This window comes from Neomonachus schauinslandi, chromosome 13 (assembly GCF_002201575.2).
Source record: "Neomonachus schauinslandi chromosome 13, ASM220157v2, whole genome shotgun sequence".
Lineage (NCBI taxonomy): Eukaryota > Metazoa > Chordata > Mammalia > Carnivora > Phocidae > Neomonachus > Neomonachus schauinslandi.
The window spans coordinates 63,784,334-63,795,807 of record NC_058415.1 but is presented as its reverse complement, the minus strand read 5'-3'; positions in this window follow the sequence as shown (position 1 = coordinate 63,795,807).

Genomic DNA, 11,474 nt, shown 5'->3' with positions numbered 1-11,474 from the left:
CAGCTCAGTATGACCTTGGGCAAGTTACATAAGCTCTCCACTTCCTCATCTGAAAAATGGTGAGGATGAGGAAAATACCTACTAATTGAAGGAGGTATGTAACGTGCTTGGTTCGTTTTAAAGGCTAAATAAATGCTAGTGGTTCTTGTGTCCGTGGTTGATAGTGGAGGGGACGTGAGTTCACTTCGGGGCCCTTTAAGTTTGAGGTGGTGGAACATTAAAATGGAGACGGACCAAGAGCAGAGTGAAGTGCGTGCAGTCACAAGTAGCTTACGGAGGGGATTAACCAGATGTACTCTCTGGGTTATGCAATCTGGAAGTATGTTTTGGGGTCTTTTTTTTTAAGATAGATTCTATTTTATAAACAGTAACGCGTTTTTATAAGAACCTTCAGGAAGTGCTACTATAGACATGGATCAGACATGAAGAAAAAGTACATGAGTATAATTAAATGGTATCTATGAGATGCCAAAATATTTAAATGAGGAGATGAGGAAATAGGAGGTTATCTGGCTGACATTTGGCATCATGAGAAATTTCTAAAAATACTTTAATACTCATTTATTCATCCTCATCACATAGCTGCTGCCTTTTTTTTTTTTAAGATTTTATTTATTTATTCATGAGAGACAGAGAGAGAGAGAGAGAGAGAGAGAGGCAGAGGGAGAAGCAGGCTCCCAAGGAGCAGGGAGCCTGATGTGGGACTCGATCCCAGGACCCTGGGATCATGACCAGAGCCGAAGGCAGACGCTTAACAACTAAGCCACACAGGCGCCCTGGTTTGGAACATTTTTATTATTCTTTTACGTTTCCCTCACAGAATTCTATCTAAATAGAATTATATATGATATATTTTTAGACTTGGAAGTCTTATTATTCACTGTATCATACTTCTCTGCAACCAACTTAAAAAAAACTTTCTTAGTTTTCTGTAACCTGAAGACTTTAAGGCAGCACTGTTCACAGGTGGCTCTGAACACTTGAGATGAGACTATAGTAAGTAAAGAACTAAACTTTTAATTATATTTTCATTTTAAAATTTAAATAGTTTTCTAATTTCCTTCATAGAGATCTTACCTATTTGTTAGGTTTTTTTCTAAGTAATTTGTGTTGTTCGATGCTCTTGAAAATTACCTTTTTTGGAAAGTTACTTTTTAAAAGATATGTTTTCTGTTTTTTGATGGTATTTGAAAAGACATTTGCCCTTTGATACCGATTTTGTATCCTGCAACCTTACTAAACTATGATTAATTCCTTTTTTTTTTAAGATTTTATTTATTTATTTGACAGAGAGACACAGCGAGAGAGGGAACACAAGCAGGGGGAGTGGGAGAGGGAGAAGTAGTCTTCCTGCTGAGCAGGGAGCCCAATGCGGGGCTCGATCCCAGGACCCCGGGATCATGACCTGAGCCGAAGGCAGACGCCTAATGACTGAGCCACCCAGGCCCCCCTAAACTATGATTAATTCTAATAATTATTCCATCCAAGCAGACAATCTTATCATCTACAAATAATGAACAGTTTTGTTTCTTCATTTCTAAACTTCATACTTTTTATTCTTTCTTGTCTTAATTCACTGGCTAGGACAATACTGAACAAAAGTGGTGATACCAGGTTTGTCTTACTTCTTATCCTAAATAAAATTTTTCCAGTATTTCACCAATAACGATGATGCTTGCTATTGGTTTTTCATAGATACTTTTATTAAAGGGCAGTTCCTTCTGTCCATAATAAGTCTTGAATCATGAGTTTTGTCTGACAACGTCCTCTAAGAAATGATTATTTTCCCTGTTTAATTTGATAATGTAGCCACTTATATTATTTGATCTTCTCATGATAAACTAAGTTTGCGGTCCTGAGATAAACCCATGTCATGGTATTTGTTCAAGTTATTGTATTCAACTGGCTAAGATTTTCTTCAGAACTTTTCCATCTATGTTCACTAAAGAGATTGGCTGTAATTGTCCTCTTTCATCCTATCTTGTCAGGTTTTGGCTGCAGGTTTATGGAAGTCTCATAAATAAGTTGGGTAGTGTCCCCTCTTTCTGTACTCCGGAATGGTACTGACTCAAATCAGAAGCATTTGTTCCATGTTCATACAAACCAATAAAATTGTGGGACCTTAGAATTATCCTTGTGGTAAGATCAACTTCGGTTTCTATTTCTTTAATGATTATTTTATTTTCTTCTTGAGTCATTTTTGTTAGTTACATTATTCCAGTAATTGCTCATTTTAGCTAGGTTTTCAGATATGTAGGTAACAAGTTTCTTTCTTTTTTGTTTTGTTTTTTTTTAAGATTTTATTTATTTGACACACATAGAGAGAGAGAACACAAGCAGACAGAGCAGCAGGCAGAGGGAGAGGGAGAAGCAGGCTCTCACTAAGGAGAGAGCCGGACTTGAGGCTGGATCATGACCCCAGCCGAAGGCAGATGCTTAACCAACTGAGCCACCCACGTGCCTCAGTAACAAGTTTCTTGAGATCCTTCTTGCCTTTTTAATACCCTTCCTTTCATTCTTAACATTGATAAAGGAAAAAAGAAGACAAGTAAACAGTCTTGGCAAAGGGTTTGCCATTTTATTCATCTTTCAAAGAATCAACTTCTACCTCTATTTTGTTTCATTTGTTTCTACTCTTTTCTTTGGGTTTATTTTGTCTTTCAACTTGAGTAGCTTAGCTCAATTTTCAGTCTCTTTGCTATTGTGATATAAACATTTAGAACAACAACAAAAAAGTCTCTTACTTTAAACTTTCTGACTCTACATTTCAACTGTGTCTCTTATAAACAGCATATCCTGATTTTTTTTAAAAATCCAGCATAGGAAATTTATTAATTGGAGACCTTAATCTATTCACAATTATCACAATTGAGTTTTTGTATTTATTTCTACCACCTTATTTTGCACTATCTCTTCTTCCATTTTTGTTTCCCTCTTTCTCCTTTGTTCCCTTTTGGGGGGTGGAATACGTCTTCTCTCCTTTATTCTTGAAGCATACATTCAGTCTGTTTTGGAAGTCAGAGAGGATGATGTATATCTGTATCTTCACCTACCTTTTTATCTGCCTGCCGACGCACGGTTTATATGGTTGCCCTTCCTCTGCTCTCGCACGGATGTGCGCAATTCGCTCAGATAGATACTGCCTGCTCGTGGACGGTCCTATGGGCTTGACGCCAAGACTAAGTCGTCAGGTGGCTCCGCTTACTGCGGCCCCCGCAAGTGTTGGCGCTGCTGCCCCTGGCATCCAACTCTGCAGGCTCTGCTTCCGCCGGAGCCACCGCCTCCTCGTGCGCCCCCTGCAGGTCGTCCGGCCTGCTTCCCGCAGACATCGGGGACGCGCAGAGGGGCAGCGCGCTCCCTGCAGAAGGCCTGGGCTCTGCCGTTCCCTCCCCCTTCCCTGCTGCGGCGCGCCCCCCGCCCCCCCCACCCCCGGCACGGCGACAGCCCCTCCCCCCAGGCGCGACCTGCCGGGACACAGACCCCCCCGCCACACCCACCTCGGCCCCACCTTCCCTACTGGGTCCCACAGGTCCTGCAGCCAGAGCCCGCACCTGCTGCCCGGCTCAGGCAAGGTCCCCTCCTCGCACCCGGCCCGCCAGCCCCTCTTACAGGCGCCCCGCGCGGCTGCCTTGCCCCAACGGAAGCTAGTGCTTCAGCGTTCCTTCTGGTGTGACGCCAGACCATTTCCGAAAAACGAGTATCTCACACCAAAAAGCAGTATCACGCTTAACAATAAAACACTGGTAGATTGCCATGAAAAATAATTTAGAAATAAAGAAGGCCACTATTAGCACAAAATTTTAGCCTTTGTCTGTAAGTTCTAACCAATGTATAAGAGGCTATTGAAAAGGACTATGGCAGTATTTTATTATTTGTACCAGATATCATTTCTCTTAGAGTAGGATATTTAAAATGGAAGAACGTCAACTGAAAAACTATTAGAACTAGTTATGAATGTCAAAAAGAAGGTAAGTTACTAAAGAGCTTTTCTATAATGAAAGAAATGGATTTTCTAAGAGCAATCGTTAAGTTAAAAATATAAAGGAAAAATATCTCACTTAACACAGCAACATAGCATAAACTTAACAAGAAATGCATAGAGCCAATTATCACAAGAACTATGATAATTTTGTGAATACAAAATAAATAGAGGTGCCATTTCATCTTTGTTGATGCTAAGTTCTAACAACACATCAATTATTTCCTATAATTTCGATCAGAATGTCAAATTGAAAATTTCACAAAACCCTGCTAAAGTTCACTTGGAGAATTAGAAGATAAGAAGAACCAAGAAATCTTTGAAGAAGATTGTAGGGGAGGTGATCTAGATATTTACATGTATAATAAAGTAATTAAACAGCGCTGAGTACTACAAGGAAAAAGTAAAATGCATTCATAGAAAAATAGAAAGCATAATATGTGTGTGCTGTGCATGCATATACATATATGTATTTTTTTTTAAAGATTTTATTTCTTTATTTGAGAGAGAAAAAGCAAGCATGAGCAGGGGGAACGGCAGAGGGAGAGAAAAAGGGAGAAGCAGACTCTCCCCTGACCAGGGAGCCCAACGCGCTCGATGTGGGGCTTGATGCGGGGCTCGATCCCAAGACCCAGGGATCATGACTCATGCTCTCTCTATCTCTCTTCAGGTAGCTGAAGGCAGACACTTAACCGACTGAGCCACCCAAATGCCCCTACATATATGTATTAATCAAGTATATTATGAACAGTACCTCAAAAGAATGCTGAATTTTTTTAGAAATAGTATCCAGATTAAGGTAACAGAACTCTTCATCATGGCGGTCCAACATTTTTGAACACCCTCTGACCTTTCTCATTTTGTAAACAAGTCCTGCTTTCCCAGGAAAATCCATAAATCGGGCATATGACTTAGGTCTACATTCCCCCTACCCTGCCCCAAGACACCCAATGTGGAAAAGAGCCACGTGAGGAGGCATGTTCCCAGAGAGACTGTTCTTCTGGGACGTGTGGTGTCAAGATCGTTTGCTCTTTTGGAGCAGCCATGTCAGAGCTGCAGGTGTCTCAATGAGTCAGTTTTTTTTTTAAAGTTTTGGGGTTTTTTTTGTTAGAACCATCCTGCGGTGTGGTCAGATGTGCTGACCATGCCTGTCTTGTTCTTGGCTGTGTATTATAGCCTACAAATCTAGTTCTCTGGCCCTCACAGAGGTCTGTGAGATACCAAATATCCTTTAACAAATCCCTCTCTGCTTAAGTTGGAGTAGTGTCATGGGCTGAATGTTTGTGTCCTCGCAAAATCCATATTCCTAACCCCCAGCGTAATGGTATTAGGAGGTGGGGCCTTTGGGAAGGTGGAGCCTTCGTGGATGAGATTAGTGCCCTTATAAGAAGAGACAGGGGAGAGCTTGCTTCCTTTCTCTCTGCTCTCTTCCAGGTGAGGGAGGATGCAATGAGAAGACAGCCATCTGCAAACCAGGAGACATGTCCTCACCACACCCTGGATCTGCCAGCACCTTGATCTTGGACTTCCCAGCCTCCAGAACTGTGAGAAAATAAATGTTTGTTGTTTAAACCACCCAGTCTATCATATTTGGGTATAGCAGCCCAAGCAAAGACAAGTTGAGTCTGTTATTTGCATTTAAGAACATGCATGAAGAACGTTAAGAAGATGCATGGTTGGAACCCCTGGGTGGCTTAGTGGGGAAAGCTTCTGCCTTCAGCTCAGGTCATGACCCCGGGGTCCTGGGATCGAGTCCCACGTTGGGCTCCCTGCTCAGCAGGGAGTCTGCTTCTCCCTCTGACCCTCCCCCCTCTTGTGCTCTCTCTCTTTCATTCTCTCTCTCAAATAAATAAATAAAATCCTTAAAAAAAAAAAAAGAACATGCATGGCTCATACACTTTACTATTTGGGGGAAAAATACATTTAAATTCCTGCTTCACTATTTGGGGAAAAATACATTTAAATTCCTGCTTCAAACTATTCACAAAAATAAAATACATCTGGATTAATGAATAAAATGTAAAAACACACACCCATCCACACACATAAAACCAAACATACATTAAAACACCAAAAAACAAAGATAAACCTAAACAGAACTAGCCAAACTAATAACAATGAACTAACTAACCACTGTGGTTCAACACTTGATATGAGTAGATCAAAAATATGAATGAACTAGCAGGCAATGAGAGATGGAAACGTGGTCAGTTAAGTGGTTTCACAACATTAGAAGATAAAATTAACTGACTGTCCAGGAGAAGCACAACTCTTCTTAGTTCTCAGGTCAGGCAAGAATTGTTGTGTGTGCACTTCATACCGAGCACAGGCTGTGAGGGGATTATTGGACAATGGCCTGAGAGTGAGTAGCACAGACTGATTTCTGGTGATGGCCCCCAGGCAAGTCAGAGCATAACACACCAAAAGCACATTAGCGCTATTCACCCAAAACAGTTCCAGCAGGAAAGGTGTAGGCCTGGGTATGCAATGTGCCCATTCTCTATACCTCTGACATTATCAAACTGGATGGACTGCATATTCTTCCAGGGATCCTCTCCTGATATTTCTTTCAGGCGATCTTTCCAATAATTAAGGGACTTAAGCCCAAGTTTATACTCCTTTGCTGTAGAACAAAGGTCTCTCTCTCTCTCTCTACATAATCAAGATAGTCATGGGGCAGGGCCTCTCAGAGGCCATGGGAGATCCAAGCTACTTCCCTATTTTTCAGCTTCCAGTAAGTATATTAAAAATGAAGAAATGGCAAAACCAGAGTTAATTTGCATGCATACGTTTAGCATGTTAATGCTTTGAATACACACATATAACAATAATTTTGTGTATAACTCATTTGGTGATAACGTCAAAACTGAATTTGAGGCCTTTCTTGAATGTGAAGCTCAGATCTTCCTGGTCTTCTGGTGTTGGTCCTGGTTAAAGTTATATTCCCAAAACTTATAGTCTTTATGTTAATAGCCAAGTAGTTCTAGGCTTGGCTAGATGCCCTCCTTGGCCAAGATAAAAAACCATTGATATATACCTAATGAAAACAATGCTGTTCCTGACTTTATAAGCAAACATGTAAAAACCACACTAGTGTGGGCTTGATTTTTAAGACCCCCTTTAAAGGGGGTCTATGAACAAATAATTTAAAGTCAGAATCGTGCAGATCTTCCCTTGCCTTTCTTCCAGGCCATGATTAACTAACAGGGTCACAGTCTGTCCTTGTCATGCCTAGCTCAAGAAAATGAAATTACATCATCTGGGTACAAAGAAATACTTGTCCTTTGTTCACTCTTCTCTGGTGTTTTCTGGTTCTGTTCCACTCCCACATTCAGAGCAGTAGGGCACGGGGAAAACAGGCCCATGGGGGGATTGCTCCTCCTTGCAGCCTGGCACCCACCTCCATCCAAAACACATACCTGAAGTTCGATCTCAGAGCTGGAAAACCTCGACCCTCTCACTCTGGTCAGCAGGTATGCGTTTGGATTCTTCCCTGACCATCTCAGAGAAAGAGATGACCCTCCTCTGAACTCACAAGGGGGCTTGCCTCTCTTGTGGCCCTCACCACAACCTTGGAATATGCTTACAAGAGAAACCAAAATTGTGATGTAATGCCAAACACCCCTGAAGGAAGGTGGAGCGGGTTGGAGAAGTTTCAGGGTTTCTGAGTGGCTTGTCCCAGCAGAGCATAGGGCTCTGTCTGACAGCCCAGAACATTGATTTTTTGGAGATACAAAGGTCTGGAGGTGCATGGTGGGGTACTGCCTCAACCTACTGGTTGAGTAAAAACAAGTCAGACTTCTAAGGACAACCTGAGAGGGAGGAAATGAGCAGGGGACATGGCAGAGGAGAGAAGTAGAGCCTCCAGCAGTGAATGGAACAGCCTGCCTGGGTGTGGGGGTGTTTCAAAGGACTTTTATTTATCTTTATTTATTTATTTTTAAAGATTTTATTTATTTATTTGACAGAGAGAGACACAGCAAGAAAGAGAACCCAAGCAGTGGAGTGGGAGAAGGAGAAGCAGGCTCCCCGCTGAGCAAGGAGCCTGACGTGGGGCTCGATCCCAGGACTCTGGGATCATGACCTAAGCTGAAGGCAGACACTCAATGACTGAACCACCCAGGCACCCCTCAAAGGACTTTTAGGAACAGGGATGACTAATGTTCAATTTTAAATTGTATGTCTTCTTTGGAAAAATGTCTATTCATGTCTTATGCCCATTTTTTAACTGGGTTATTGGTTTTTTGGGTATTGAGTTTTATAAGTTCTTTATAGATTTTGGATACCAGCCCTTTATCAGAAATGTCATTTGCAAATAGCTTCTCCCATTCCACAGGCTGCCTTTGAATTTTGTTGATTGTTTCCTTCACTGTGCAGAAGCTCCTTATTTTGATGAAGTCCCAATAGTTTATTTTTGCTTTTGGCTCCCTTGCCTCAGGAGAGGTGTCCAGTAAGAAGTTGCTATGGCTGATGTCAAAAGGGTTACCGCCTGTGTTCTCCTCTAGGATTTTAATGGTTTTCTGTCTCATATTTAAGTCTTTAATGCATGGCCATCTCTTTATTCAACTCTCCTCCTTCATGCCCCTTTATGCTTTCCACAAATCATATTGCCATTTTCTTCCTTCTCCTCAGGCCTGTTTCTACCTCTCTCTTCATCTCTTTCAAGGGATAAGTCACACTTTCAAACTTTGGATACCATAAGGGGTGAAAAAAATCTTTCCTCATCTAAAGCTCCCCACTACCTTCTGGGGGGGGAGTGTTACTCTTCTTGGGTGTGGGTACGCCACTTTTGAGATGAACTCAGGATCCAGCTTAATTTTTCTGCCTATTAAATGAGGAAAGCTTTTGAGGGTGGGAGTGAGGTGGGAAGATTCAGGATGAAGGACACAGGATATGATGACGTTGGGTATTGTGGGAGCAAAAGTTTTAGAGTGACTCTTCTTTGGTGACTGAGAAGGAAAAGGGAATTTGGAGAATGTAGGAGAAGGGGATGATAGCAACTGTTATTTATCCAGTAATTAATTTTTGCCAGGCATTATGCATAACCCTTTTTGTTCACCATCATTCAATCCAATCCTCCAACAATGTTGTAGTTTACGTCTTATTATTTTCCTTTCACTGCTGAGGAAACTGAGGCTCAAAGAGCTTAGAGGACTTGGCCAAAGTAACACAGTGAGGAAGCCCTGAGCCAGAATTTAAGAGTAAGTTCTATTTAACTTCAGAGGCCAGATTCTTAATGATGAAGAAATATTGACTTGCCACAAAATTTTATGTCTGGATGTTCAGAAAGGCACAAGGTTGAGTTTGTAGGTAACTGGATTAATTACCTGGAAGGCTGAGTGACCCTGTTCTTCATTTTGTCGGGGAGTAGATGGCTGAGGTGGTCACAAAGCAATGGACTGGTCCACTCTTTGCAGATGCTGGCTGGTTGCCTGCCCCTCAGAGTCTGAGCCTTTTGTCCAGCTTTCCAGGATCTGGTCAGCCTGGCACTCTTCATTCCTATGGGATGAAGCAACCCAAGGGGTAGGGGAATAGGAGACAGGTAGTTAGAACTACCCAGGTTCTTTCATACACACCAGTATTTTGAAGATTTTTCTTTTCTTTTGAAGATTTATTCATTTATTTGAGAGAGAGAGAGAGAGAGAATGAGAGCAGGAGCTCGAGCAGGAGGGAGGGGCAGAGGGAGAGAGAGTCCTTCAAGCAGACTCCCTGCTGAGCGCGGAGCCTGATGCCCTGACGCCCAGCTTGATCCCAGGACCCTGAGATCATGACTTGAGCTGAAATCAAGAGTCAGGTGCATAACCAACTGGGCCACCCAGGTGCCCCAGTATTTTGAAGATGTCTAGTCAAAAAATAATCTATTTTAACAATAATTCCCAAAAGAAAACATTTTTATGGTCTGAGTTTCTTATATTATTGTTTAAAACCATTTACTTTGTTTTAGGACAACCATGTGTGTTAAAAAAACATGGAATTTCAGAGGAGAAGACCATAGAACATGGCCTTCGCTAGAAGGGATCCCTCCTTCACTGCAGAGATGATGAGTTCAAGGCCCTAGGATGGCTTTAAAATCACAGATTGATATTGAAGTCCTTGCCCTGTTACTTACTAATGGTGTGACCTTGAGCCAGAGATAGGATCAACTCCTTCCCCTCCAAAACAATGCCTAGCCAGCTGAATGATGTATTCTATGTGAGGTGCCCAGAAAAGGTCCTGTGAGGAGGAAGTGTCAACAAATTGTACTACTCTCCCTTGGGTAATATGTTCCACCACCCAGTGTAGAACTAGGACCAGAACCTCGTTTTCTGATTCTCACGTGGGGTGTGTGTGTGTGTGTGTGTGTGTGTGTGTGTGCGCACATGCACATGCATACCACAGGAGCATTGGTAATGTTTGCCTATCCCCGAAGCAACATGGTTTAGTCATCCTGTAATTAGGTAGGGCTTTATCGTTTCCAAAGCCCTCACTTAGATGCTATCGCTCACTCAGGGGACCACATGGAAAAGTTATACCGGGGTGGGATTCCTAGGCCCACCTTGCACATCACGTATGGGAGGCTGAGAGAACGTGGTTTCCTTCAGTCCCTAGCTAGCCAGGGGCAGAACTAGACCACCACCTAGATCTTGTGCCTCCCTCTCTGTACCTCTTTCCACTGGTGCCCAATGCCTACCCACCTAAAGGCCAAACAGTTCCACCAAAGAGATAAGGAACAGTGAAAAAAATACAGGCTGGGGGTCATAAATGACCTAAGTAACTGACAATCCTGATTAGATAGTGAGGGAAAAACTGGACTTTGATATGATTAAGCAAAAGGCAAAGAGAAAACACTGACAAGGCAGTAAACAACTCGCTAGGAGGGAATATGGGACAGTGGGGGCTGGTGGTCACTGCTGACCCCAGTGTAACTCTTTCCTGTCAGATAACTACTGGTCACTCATCCTGAAAGTCTGCAGCCCCGTCCTTTCTGCCTCTGCCTCTGCCTCTGCAGCGTCCTAACTGCACATATATGTTTCCTCAGACAAGGCAAACCTTCTTCTTTATCACATTCAGGCTTTAGTTGTCTCTAGTCTCAAGGGGGTGGTATTTCTAAGCCCTAGAATTTAGATCATCTTAAATTCTCACTGTCCCTCTGTGCATAGGTCTTACAGTCTCACGAACTCGATCAGATGCTATGGAGCACGATTTAGCCATGTAGCAGTCTGGAATATCTAGACTTTTCTTTCGTGTTACTTCATGGAGTCTTCATTGAACACTACCACCACCACCACAACAACTTGGTACTTTTTTAATATGCATTCTGTTATTTGGTTTGATTTGATTTGATTCTCACCTCAACTTTCTCTTCCCACTTCTTAGATTAGAAGCCTCTTGACAACAGGCCAGTCTTATTCATCGTGTATTCTCTACAAAAGTATACTCTCTGCGAAATGCCTCTGGAGCTAACCAAATGCCTTATACATAGAACCTCAATAAAAATTTTGTGAACCATGCTGAA